Here is a 13684-nt window from a genome sequence, read left to right as displayed (position 1 = left end):
CAAAAGAGATCCAAACTCAAACCTGCCCTGTTGCCCCATGGGCCTTATCCAGATAGCAACTAATTTGGGTTGTGGCCTTTGCCTGACTCAGCTCTCTGGATTGTGTCTTATTGTGCCAGTCCTCTGTTCCCCAGAGGCCATGCTGTATCTGTATTTAGAGGGGTGCAGGGTGCTCAAAGCTTGTGAATCCTTAACCCAGGGTGCTCCCACCGTGATGAGAGGGAGAGCTGGTTCTGATCTACTTCAATTTCTCTTCAGTTGATTTTGCTGTCTCTTATCCTCTACTCTCTAGACATGGTACACACTGGCACTGCCATCTTGGTTATTTTTCCCCACTTTTTCTTCTAACAGATTTAGTGTGTCTAGTTTTATGTTGAGGTCTTTAATCCACTTTGACTTTAGTTTTATGCAGGGTAGTAAAAATGGATCTATTTGCATTTACCAAAAGCAGTCTTCAGATTCAATGTAATCCTTATCAAAATACCTACACAATTCTTTACAGACCTTGAAAGATCAATTCTCAGTTTCATATGGAAAAACAAAAAAACCCAGAATAGTTAAAGCAACCATGTACAATAAAAGGTCTTCTGGAGGAATCTCCATCCCTGATCTCAGGCTGTACTGTAAAGCAACAGTAATAAAAATTGCATGGTACTAGCATTAAAATAGGTTTGTTGATAAATGGAATTGAATCAAAGACCCAGAAATAATCCCACACACCTATGAACACTTGATTTTTTCAAAGAAGACAAAAAGCATACAATGAAAAAAAAATGGTGCTGGTCTAACTGGAATGTCTACATGTAGAAAAATGCAATGTCCTTTTTCTTGTTTTCTTTGTTTCCAATTTATTGATTTCAGCCATGAGTATGATGAGTTCCAGCTATCTACTCCTCTTGTGTATGTCGGCTTCTTTTGGTTCTAGAGCTTTCAGGTGTGCTATTAAGTTGCTAGTATTGGATCTCTCCAGTTTCTTTATAAAGGCACTTAGTGCTATGAACTTTCTTCTTATCACTGCTTTCATTGTGTCCCATAAGTTTGGGTATATTGTGCTTTCAGTTTCATTGAATTGTAGGAAGTTTTAAATTTCTCTTTTTGTTTTGTCCTTCACCCACTTGACTAGGGGGTTATTCAGTTTCTATGAGTTTGTGGGCTTTCTATTTTCTTTCTTTCTTTCTTTTTTCCTTTTTCCTTTTGTTGTTGTTGAGTTCTATCTTTAATCCATGGTGGTCTGATAAGATGCAAGGGATCATTTGGATTTTCCTGTTTCTGTTGAGGTTTGGTTTGTGACCAAGTATATGGTCAGTTTTGGAGAAGGTTCCATAAGGTGCTGAAAAGAAGATGTATTCTTCTGTGTTTGGGTAAATTGTTCTGTAGATATCAGTTAGGTTCATTCGTTTCATTATGTCTATTGGTTTCCCTGTTTCTCCATTTAGTTTCTGTCTTGATGATCTGTCTGTTGGGGAGAGAAGGGTATTTAAGTCTCCTACTATTAATGTGTGAGATCAATGTGTGATTTAAGCTTTGGTAACATTTCTTTTATGAATGTGGGTGCTCCTGCATTTGGTGCATAGATGTTCATAATTGAGACATCATCTTGGTGTAATTTTCCTTTGATGAGGATGAAGTGAATTTCCCTACCTCTTTTGATTAGTTTTGGGTGAAAGCCTATGTTACTAGATACTAGATGGCTATTCCAGCTTGCTTCTTGGTTCCATTTGCTTTGAATACAGTTTTCCAACCCTTTACTCTGAGATAATTTATATCTTTATTGCTGAGGTGTGTTTCTTTTTTGAAACACAATGAAGGATCCTGTTTTCACATCCATTCTGTCATCTTGTGTCTTTTTATTAGGAGTTGAGGCCATTGATGTTAAGAGATATTAATGACCAGTGGTTGTTAGGCTCTTTTATTTTGATGTTGGTGGTGGTAAAGTATGTGGGTGTTTCCTTTCTTCTGGACTTGTTCATGTGGAAATATTTATATCCTGAGTTTTTCTGGGTGTAGTTAGACTCCTTGATGTGGCGTTTTCCTTCTAGTACCTTCTGTAGGGCATTTGTGATTAAGTACTGATTAAACTTGGTTTTGTCATGGAATATCTTATTTTCTCCACCTTTGGTGGTTGAAAGTTTTGCTAGGTATATTAGTCTGCATTGGCATCTGTGGTCTCTTAATGTTTGCATGACATCTACCCAGGCCTTCTAGCATTCATAGTCTCTGTTAACAAGTCACGTGTAATTCTGATAGGTTTGCCTTTAAATGTGACTTGACCTTTTTCTCTTGCATCCTTTAATATTTTTCTTTGTTCTGTACATTTCATATCTTGATTATTATGTGATGGGAGGATTTTTTTTTGGTAGAATCTATTTGTAGTTCTGTAGGCTTCTTGTATGTTTATGAGCATTTCTTTCTTTAGGTTGGGAAATTTTTCTTTTATGATTTTGTTGAAAATGTTTTTGGGGCCTTGGAGCTTGGAGTCTTCTCCTTTTCCTATTCCTATTACTTTTAGATTTGATCTTTTTATAGTGTCCCAGATTTCTTGTGTTTTGTGTCAGGGACTTTTTAGTTTTAACATTTTCTTTGATTGATGTATCAATAACTTTGACCATATCTTCCACACTTGAGATTCTCCACACAAGAGATTCTCCATCTCTTGTATTTGGTTGGCATTGCTTATATCAGTGGTTTCTGTTCTCCTCCCTTTGTTTTCCAACTCTAAAATTTCCTCAGCTTGTGTTTTCTTTGTTGCTCATAATTCCCTCTTTAGGTCTTGCATAGTCCTGTTCATTTCTTTCTCTTATTTGATTGAATTTTCCTGTAATTCTTAATAGGATTTACCCAATTCCTTCATCTGTTTGAATGTATTTTCCTGTATTTCTTTGAGTGATGTATTTTCCTCTTTCAAGGCTTCTATCATTTTCTTCACCTCAGATTTAAAGTCTTTTCCTTGTGGTTCATGGGTGTTCATATCTCTGGGGCTTGCTCTGGTAGGATCACTAGTTTCTGGAGGTGTTATATGGCTCTGAGTTTTGTTGCTAGTCTTCTTGCACTGTCCTGCAGCATCTGGTTGTCTCTGGTATTAGGAAGCCTACAGGTTCCTCCAATGAGGTTACTGTCTGTGTCCCACATGGGCCAGGCAGGTTGGAAGCAAGTAAAGAGAGCTCTAAGATGAAGGTTGTTTGTTAGGGCTCCCCAGATTCCTCCTCAGGATGGTGAACAGGGGATGTTAGAGCCTGCACCCAGCTCATCTCAGCTGCATTCCCTGTCCATATACAGCTGGGCCAGGCACGAGAAGCACAGGCCTATAGATTTCCAAGCCCAAGGCTGCTCACATACCATACAGTCCTTTTTGAGATGTCAGGGCTCTGCCTATCTGATCTTCGTTCCAGATGGGCTAGACCAGGAAGCAGCTGGGGAACTATGGGAGATCCAAGACTGAAGCTGCTCAAGTTCACCACAGACCTTCTTGAGATGTCAGCAAATGATAGTCTTGGCCCATGCCAGACCTTCAGCTCTGTCTATTGGCTCTGTATCTTAGATGGGTCAGGCTGGTAAGCAGCTGGGGGGCATGAAGGGGACCAGAGCCAAAAGCTGCTAGTGTGTTCTACAGGCCTTCTTGATATGACAGGGCTCTGCTTATCTGCTCTGTGTCCCAGTTAGGCTAGGCCAATAAGATGCTGGCCAGCAGAGAGAGGTCAGAGCCCAACACTGCTCATGGAATGGCAGCTAATGTGAAGTGTGGCCCATGCAAGTCTCTGTTCTATCTGTCTGTTTTGTGACCTAGATGGACCAGACCAATAAGCTTCAGGTGGGTAGAGAAAGATCAGAGTCCAAAGCTGCTCACAGGGTGTCAGCTAATGTGAAGTGTGGCTCAAGCAAGTCTCTGCTCAGCCTGTCTGCTTTGTGTCATAGCTGCATCAGACCAGTCATCTTCAGGTGTGTGGAGAGAGATCAGAACCGAAGGCTTCTAGTAGGATGGCAGATAATGTGGATTGTGTCCCATGCATGTCTCTGCTCAGCATGTCTGCTCTGTGTCCAAGCTGTGTCAGAGCAGTATGCTTCTGCCAGGTGGGCTTAGACCCAGGCCAGAAACTTCTAGCAGGATGGCAACCAATGTGGATTATGGCCAGTGCCTGGATTCAGCTCTGCCTGTATGCTCTGTTTCACAGATGGTCCAGGCTAGTAAGCAGCTGGGGGATAGAGAGAGATTGGAACCCCAAGTTTCTCAGATGCTCCACAGGCCTTTGTGAGATGGCAGGGCTCTGCCTATCTTCTTTGTGATCCAGCTGGGATAGGCTGGTAAGCACCTGGGGACTGAGAGAGATCAGGGCCCAAAGCTGTGTGGGTACCCTATACTCTTTTGTGGAATGGATTGTGTCTGGTGCCAGGACTCAGCTCTCCTTGTCTGCTTTTTGTCCCAGATTCAGTAAGCAGCAGATAGGCAGTGAAAGCCCAAAGCTGCATGGATGTCTCACAGTCTTTTTCAAGATGGTGGATAATGTGGGTTGTCCCCTAGGATTTTCTGTGGGGTAGCTGGGTGGCCAGGAGTAAGACCCATCTATTCTCCACACAATTTAGATCCCTTTGACCTGGGAATCAACAGTTTGGTTTTTAGGTCACTGTACAATCCTGGTTGTCCTGCTGACCTGAAGTGGTGTGTCATCAGTGCCACCATCTTGGATCTCCCCAGATATAGTCTTTTCATAGTGCTTCCGATTTTCTGCATGTTTGTGTTAGAATATTTTTAGATTTAACATTTCCTTTGACTGATTTCTTCTATCATATCTTCAATGTCAGCTATTCTCTCTTCTATCACTTCTAATCTGTTCATGAGGCTTGCCTAAGTTCCTGTTTGAGTTCCCAAATTTTTTATTTCCAGAATTGCCTGAATTTGTTCTTTCTTATTGATTGTACTTCCACCTCATGTCGATTTTCTTCCATTGTTTGTGTTTTCATAGATTTCTTTAAGATATTCCTTTATTGTCTGTTTAAGGATCTCTATCATTTTCATCAATGTGATTTTTAGGTCATTCTCTTGTTCTATGTGTCCAAACTTTGTACCTGACATGGTGTAGTTGCTAGGCTATAGTGGAGACATTCTGTTATGGATTTTATTGATTGTGTTTTAAGCTGTCACCTAGGCATCTGGGTTTGGTAATATAATTGTATCTGCTAATATCTTGCCTTGTTTTGTTGGGTAAGTAATTTGTTTTTTGTTGTCTTTTGCCTTTCTGGTTCTTAGAACAGTTTGTGATTGTGTATTACTCCTAAGATCCTGATAGGTGTGGCCACTGAAGGTTCTTGGTTAAATTTATTTATTGGTATTGGTATCTCACAGTTAGGAATGAGAATGTACTATGAGGGAAGGGTCTGAGAAAGCCCATACAATAGAGGAAAACATGATGTTTCCCCAGGATCTTTTTAGACCCCTAGGAATAGGTATAGAAAGGGTGGAGAGGCCACAGCAAGTGATCTGCTACAGAACTGGAGATAACAGTGGGGGACTGGATTTGGAGGAGATGAGAAAGAGGTGAAGATCTGTAGTTAGCTTACCTGTCTCCCTGGCCAGAGTGACTAGTGGGTCCTCAGGGAATGACTGCTTGGCTTGGGCTTGGGGTCTTAGATAATGCAGTAAGTGGTTGTAGGGAGGCTAGAAAGGGAACGTTTTTGTATATCATTGGAGATAAGGTTGAGGGCAAAGGAGGATGCAGCAGGTGGTCTCCTACAGAGGTAGTAATAAGACTGGGGCTTTTATTTGGATGCAATGAGGCAAAGGTGATGATCTGAAGGTAGCCTACCTGCTTCACTGGCAGGGGTCCCCTCATCTTTCTTGTATGTGTGTATAACAGGGAGGTTTGCATATACCACAGTGCTGAGTAGCTTTTGGAAGCTGATAGCATCTAAGGGAAGGCAGAGACAGTTTTTTCCCAAGGATGCATCCCCTGAAAGGCCTACATACAAGCTGATACAGGCAGCTCTTAGTGGACTTAGTGGGTTGAAAGGTCACATGAGGTCCACATGTGCACACTATTAGTCCAAGCTCTCAAGAGGATATCTGTAAGTTCAAGGCCAGCCTAGTCTACAACGCAATCCCAAGACAGCCAGGGGTTATTACAAGAAAAATTCTTTCTCATAAATCCAAAAAGAAAAGAAAAGAACACATGAGGTTGGAAGGGAAAAATTGTGGGGAGGGGTTTGAAGGGGAAAATTTGATAAAAATATGTATTTTAATGCATAAAATTTCAAACAATGAAAATACTTCATTACATGCACTAAAGATAAATTTATTAAAAATAATTTGGAATTTTGTGTATTTTCACTTTCTAAAATGTTTTATTATTAAGACATTGTCAATGTCCTTCTAAAAGATATGGGGGCAATTTTTTTTAGTCTTGGGAAAACTATTGAGAATAGTTTTAGTTTCTTTCAGCACAATTTTATATAAGAAACAGTTACATTCTTGTTTTTTTTTATTACTTCCTTGAGTAGAAACAATTTAAGTCATATTAACTAACAGTAATAGCACTCAGATTAAGTTGAAGTGAATTAACTCTGTTCATGCATTTGTATTGGCCTTCCATTTCATATCTGTAAACTTAAGTAAGAAAATTCCATTGACTCAGAAATAAGTCTCCACAAAAATGCTGTAAAAACTCATGTGAAATTAATGACTTAGTTCTCAGAAATGGAGTTAAGCTATACCATATATCAAAGCATCCTTGAAAGCATGCCTCTCTTAATTTCTTGTGCATTTAAAGCTGTGGACTGGAGATCACAATATAGTCTTATTGAAACAACACAGGGCAGTAAATATTAAAGTGTATCAGAATTAAAAAAAAGAGCAATATGATTAAACTTAATCCATGGTAATAGCCATCTGGGCCACTAGTCTGCTTTTGAACTGTGAGCACACCTGCTTTCTTTTGCATCCTTTGCCAGAATGTGTGTGACACTTTGAGCTGAAATTTCAGGGATAGTCAACATAGATTACTGAAAAATCTCATTTATATGACACTCTGGGTGTTCCCAGAAGAACCTGGGAAATCTAGACAGTAGTTTATAAACTAATAGGACATCCATATTAGGCTTTTCCTTGTCTCTGGGTACGATATGGGCCTCTATTGCATAATCCCTTTTGATGGAGAGGTACTTCTTGCAATGAAAGTCAAATCCATTATTTTGGCTACTCACCCCTCACAGCTGCCACATGTCTTATTTTATGTTGAGTGTGCAGCTGGTTACAGCTGTCTAGACAGTTTTATTCATCAGAGTCTTTTGGTGAAGGGTGGTGCTTACTCATACCATAAGTAATAGGTAGCACCACAGAGACACTGATGAGAAAGTGAAAACAGCTTTGTGACTGTAAGAAGATTGCTCAGAAGGAAGGATTCTGAAGCCTTAGGTTCTAATACTGGATTCAAATATCGTGTTTTTTGAATCAAGTCATTCGTAGTTTTCTAAAATTAGTTTTACTTTTTAATCATAATCTTATTCATCTTCTCTCTACTTCTAAATCCTGAAACATTTCTAGATATGTAAAAGCAAATGTAGGAGAGTATGATGGCCTTTTAAGATAATATGTGTACAAAAATGACCAAAATTTTGATACTATTAACAAAGTTTGATCTGTTATGTTTTCAACTGATACAAAATTATACATATTCATGTGGCACCATGTGACATTTTTATTGTGTATAAAATTATATTGTGTATATATTATGTAATATTCCAATCAGGTTCTACATCAATAACTCCTGAAATATAATTTATTGATGAAGAAAACTCTTGTTTGTCTATTAGCTATTTTGACATTTACATTACATTATCATCATCTATAGTTAGTCCACTATGCTCTACAATGCACATCCTGTTACATATATGGATCCTTATGAACGTATTTTCATGAATTTATTTTCAAATAGTCCCTATTCAGGGACCATTCTCTGTATCATTCCAATCTTAGTATATTATTGCTGAAATGAGTAGAAAGCTTGTAATCTTTTAAAATATATTTTATTACTTTATTCATATTACATCTCAATTGTTATCCCATCCCTTGTATCCTCCCATTCCTCCTTCCCTCCCATTTTCCAATTACTCCCCTCCCCTATGACTGTGACTGAGGAGGACCTCCTCCTCCTGTATATGAAAAGCTTGTAATCTTGAAAAGTCTCGTTATAACTCTTGCTCTAGAGTGGAATAGGAGCTCAGTAGATAATACTGAACCCTGAGATAGAAGGTATTCTGAGGATGTCAGAGTAACAGTGAGAAGGAACAAGAAACCCAGCTCTGAATATACATACGTACATACATACATATATATGCTTTTGTGACTCTTCTTGGGCCTTTCATTTGGTTACCTCACTAATTGAGCATTTTTAAAACACATCATCAATCCAAAAGTTTTTGTACTTCGGTGCGTGTCTCAATTCCTCCACTGGAAATTTTTTAGGTTACAGAAGATAGCCAATTCAGGCTCTGTATCTCCTACTGTTAGGGGTCTCAGTTAGAGTCACCCTTATGGATTCCTGGGGGTTCCCGTTTCACCAGGTTTCTACCTGGCTTCCAAATGTACCCCAATTCTAGTTGTCTCTCCCACTATCTCCAGCCGTCTCCAACCTTATCCTCCCCCACTATTCCCATCCCAACCTGTCCCAAGTCAACCTGCAATATCTATTATATTTCCCCTTCCCATGGAGATTCATGCATTGCCCTCAAGCCTCATGTTACTTAGCTTCTCTGGGTCTGTGGATTATAGCATAATTATCCTATATTTTATAGCTAATATCCACTTATAAGTAAGCACATACCATGTTTGTCTTTCTGGGTCCGGGTTAACTCACTCAAGATGATTTTTTTTGTAGTTCCATCTATTTGCTGTTTCATGATGCTGTTTTTTTAAAACAGCTAAGTGATAGTCCATTGTGTAAATGCACCATATTTTCTTTATCTATTCTTTGAGGGGCATCTGGGTTACTTCCAGTTTCTAGATACTATGAATAAAGCTGTTTTGAACATAGTTGAGCTAGTGTCCTTGTGGTAGAACGGAGTGACCTTTGGCTATATGCCCAGTAATGGTATAGCTGGGCCTTGAAGTAGATTTATTCTCTTTTTTTTTTTTTTGAGAAAGTAGCTGTACAAGTTTGCACACCACCAGCAATGGAAAAATATTCCCCTTGCTTCACATTTAAGGCAGCCTGAGCTGTTACTTGTGTTACTGATCTTAGTCATTCTGACAAGTGTAAGATAGACTCTCATAGTTGTTTTGATTTGCTTTCCCGATGGCTGTGTTCCTTGGCCATTTGATATTCCTCTGTTGAGAATTCTTTGTTTATATCTATACCCCATTTTTAAAAAAATTATTGTTTGCTGTCTTAATGTCTAGTTTCTTGAATTCTTTATATATTTTGGAAATTAACCCTCTGCTAGATGTGGAGTTGGTGAAAATATTATCCCATTCTGTAAGCTGCCTTTTTGTGCTATTAACAGTGTTCTTTGCATTACAGGACTTTTTCAGTTTTATAAGGTCTCATTTATTAATTGTTGATCTTAGAACTTGGACTGTTGGTTTTCTGTTCAGAAAGTTGTCTCTTGAGCCAATGAGTTAAAGAATATTCTGCTTTTCTCTTCTATCAGGCTCAGTGTATCTGGTTTTGTGTTGAGATTTTTGATCCACTTGAACTTCAGTTCTGTGCAGGGTGATAGATATGGATCTAATTGCATTCTTTTTCATGCTGGCATCCTGTCAGACCAGCACCATTTGTTGAAGATACTTTATGTTTTCCATTCAGTGACTCAGGCTTCTTTATCAAAAATCAGGCGTTCATAGGTGTATAAATGTATTTCTGCATTTTTTATTTGATTCCATTGATCAAATACATTTTATGTCAATATCATGTGGGTTTCGTTAGTATAACTCTATAATAGAGCTTGAATTTGAGAATGGTAATGCCTATGTTTTTTCATACGGCATTGAATATTTTTTCTTTCAACATCCTTAAAGAATTTTGTTGGATTTTTGATAGGGATTGTGTTGAATCTGTAGATTGTTTTTGGTAAGATGTCTATTTTTACTATGTTTATCCTACTGATCCATGATCTTGGGAGATCTTTCCATCTTCTGATATCTTTTCCAATTTATTTCTTCAAAGACTTGAAGTTCTTGTCATAGAGGTCCTTCACTGGCTTCATTAGATTTATCCCAAATATTTTATACTATATTATTTGTGCTGTTGTGAAGGATGTTGTTTCATTGATTTCTTTCCCAGCCCATTTGTCATTTGTATATAGGAGGACTATTTTTTTAGTTAATCTTCTATCCAGCCATTCCACTGAAGGTGTTTATCAACTGTAGGAGGAGTTCCATGGTAGAATTTTTGGGGTCGCTTATGTATACTATTATATCATCTGCAAATAATGATACTTTGACTTTTTTTCCAATTTGTAGTCTCTTGATCTCCTTTAGCTGTCTTAGTGTTCTAGCTACATCTTCAAGTACTATATTAAATAGACAAGAAGACAGTGGACAGTGTTTTTGTGTTCCTGATTTTAGTGGAATTGCTTTGAGTTTTTCACCACTTAATTTGATGTTGGCTATATGCTTTCTATAAATTGCCCTTATTATATTTAGGCCTATCCCTTGTATCTCTGTTTAGTTAGTTTGAATAAGGGTGTGCCTATCTTGTTGATTTTTTCTCAAAGATTCTTGGTATTGTTCTCTTTTTCTATTTTATTCTTCACAGCCCTCAGTTTGATTATTTCCTGTCCAGTATTGTTCTTGAGCATGTTTCCTTCTTTTTGTTCTAGAGCTTTAGATGTTCTATTAAGTTGGTAATATGAGTTCTCCACAATTTTCTAATGAAGGTGCTTAATGCTATGAACTTTCCTCTTAGCACTGCTTTCATTGTGTCCCATAAATTTCAGTATGCTGTGCATTTGTTTTCATTGAATTCTATAAGACTTTAATTTCATTCTACTTCCTTGACCTAGTAGTTGTTTAATATCTATGAGTTTGTAGGCTTTCTGTTGTTAAAATACAGCTTTATTCTATGGATATCTCATATGATACAGGGCATTATTTTAAATTTCTTGAATTTGTTTTTTTTTTTTTTAGTTTTTTTTTCCTCCTTTATTAATTTATTCTTGTTACATCTCAATGGTTATCCCATCCCTTGTATCCTCCCATTCTTCCCTCCCTCCCAATTTCCCCTTATTCCCCTCCCCTCTGACTGTTCCTGAGGGGGATTACCTCCCCCTCTATGTTGAGACTTGCTTTGTCACCAACTATGTGATCAGTTTTGGAGAACATTCCATGGTGCACTGAGAAAGTATATTCTTTTGTACTTGGGTGAAATGCTCTGTAGATATATTTTAGTTTCTTTTGGCTCATAACCCTAACCTTAACCCCAAACAGAGAAATAATTAAGCTAATAAATGTTATGAGCCAAAAGGAACTAACATATATCTAGTAACTTTTGTAGGGCTAGATGTGTGGATAGACACTGTTTAAACTTGTCATAAATATTTTGTTTTTCCATTAGTGGTGATTGAAATTTTGCTAGGTAGTCTGCCATAGAATATGCAAATTTTTAGGGTCTGCAAGACATCTGTTCAGGCCCTTCTGACTTTTAGAGTCTCTGTTGAGAGGTTGGGTGTAATTCTAATATGTCTGTTTTTATGTATTACTTGGTCTTTTTTCTGTTGCATATTTTAATATTCTTTTCTTTCCCTCTATATTTTTAGTACTTGATTATTGTGTGGAGGGGGAAACTTTTGTTATTGGTCCAATATATTTGGTGATCTGTCAGGTTCTTGTACCTTTATTGGAATATTCTTAAGGTTAAAATTTTTTCCTTCTGTGATTTTATTAAAATTTCTTTCTGTAGGGAACACTCCTTCATTGCTGGTGGGAATGCAAACTGGTACAACCACTTTGGAAATCTATCTGGTGCTTTCTCAGAAAAATGGGAATAGGGCTTCCTCAAGACCCATCTATTTCACTCCTTGGATTTTACCCAGAAAATGCTCCACCACACAACAGAGATATATGCTCAACCATGTTCATAGTGGCCTTATCCATAATAGCCAGAACATGGAAACAGCCTAAGTGTCCCTCAGTAGAAGAATGGATAAAGAAACTGTGGTACAATTACACTATGGAATACTACTCAGCCATTAAAAACAAGGAATTCCCGAAATTTGTGGACAAATGGATTGAACTAGAAATGACCATAGTGAGTGCGTTCACCCAGAAGCAGAAAGAGTCAAATGGTACATACTCACTTATAACTGGACACTAGCCCAAGGGGCATGTCCCATGAAAGTCTTCATTTACCAGGAAAGTGAATCAGAGGGGAGGACATCCTATTGGGATGTTAGGTGAGAGAAGCATGGGAGAGTAGGGAAATACAAGGATCCAGAGGGTGCTAGAAACCAACAAGAAGAACATTATGACAGGCGGTTCTGGGCCCAGGGGTCCTGCTCAAACTGTGGCACGAGCCAAAGACAATATGGGCAGTAAACTTCAAACTCCTACACAGATCTAGCCAATGGACAGGACATTCTCCACTGTTGAGTGGAGAGTGGGGACTGACTTTCACATGAACTCTGGTGCCCCATTTTTGACCATGTCTCCTTGATGGGGAGGGCTGGTAGCACTCAGAAAAAGAATAGCAGGCTACCATGAAGAGACTTAATAACCTATAAGCATATATAGGGGGAGGAGGTCCCCCTCAGTCACAGACATAGCAGAGGGGAGTAGGGGGGAAGCGGGATGGAGGAAGGAATGGGAGGATACAAAGGATGGACTAACAACTGAGATGTAATGTGAATGAATTAATAAAACATTAAAAAATAATTTCTGTGTCTTTGAGATGGGATTCTTCTCTTTTTTTTATATCTATTATTCTTAGAGATGTTCTTTTCATAGTGTCACACATTTCTTGAATGTTTTCCTTCAGGAAGTTTTTCAATGTAACACTTTTTTTTGACTGATGTATCTTTTTGTTCTATTGTATCTTCCATCTCTGTAGAGGAATGCCTTGAGTGGATGTAGTAGCTGTCAATAAAGTGCTGTTAAGCCAATCAACTGGGCAGAAGGACAGGAAGTGGAAAATGGGGCTTCCTGGAGAGAAGGAGCAGCCAGGAGTTGACAGTTGAGATTGAACAAATGACAGAGGGAGTTGCTGGAAAAAAGATGCCCAAGGAAGATCGGATTGGCAAATGCTTGGGATATATGTAAGTTTTGAGGACACAGGGTTAGAGTAGTTTGGGTTGGTTTACTAGTACATTAGTAGCAGTTTAGATTCTGCCCAGCATAGTGCTTGCAGCTTTGAATTACATTTCAGTCTCATTGTGTCAGTTATTGGCTTCCTAGGCTGTACTGATACATTATCTCCAACCAAATGGTGCCCAATGAATTTAGTGTATCCACACTCTTGAAAAATCATACTTTGTTATAGTTTGGTGGTAGGAATAGCTCCCAAAGAGATAACTCAAATAATAAAATAGAGACTGCTCTGGTCCCTCTCCAAGTCACTATGGCAGAAGGCTCCTGGATTTTTTTTGCCTTTGTTTATGTTTAGGCTTTTGTTGTTGAGAATGGCAGAAAGCTGAGAGATGCAAGGCTAAGTTACCAACAATGAGAAGGGAAGAAGGAACAAACTCTTTCCCATAGAGTTGATAG

This window comes from Acomys minous (genome assembly GCF_964271855.1).
Source record: "Acomys minous genome assembly, chromosome: 3".
Taxonomy (NCBI): Eukaryota; Metazoa; Chordata; class Mammalia; order Rodentia; family Muridae; genus Acomys; species Acomys minous.
This window is presented reverse-complemented; position numbering follows the sequence as displayed.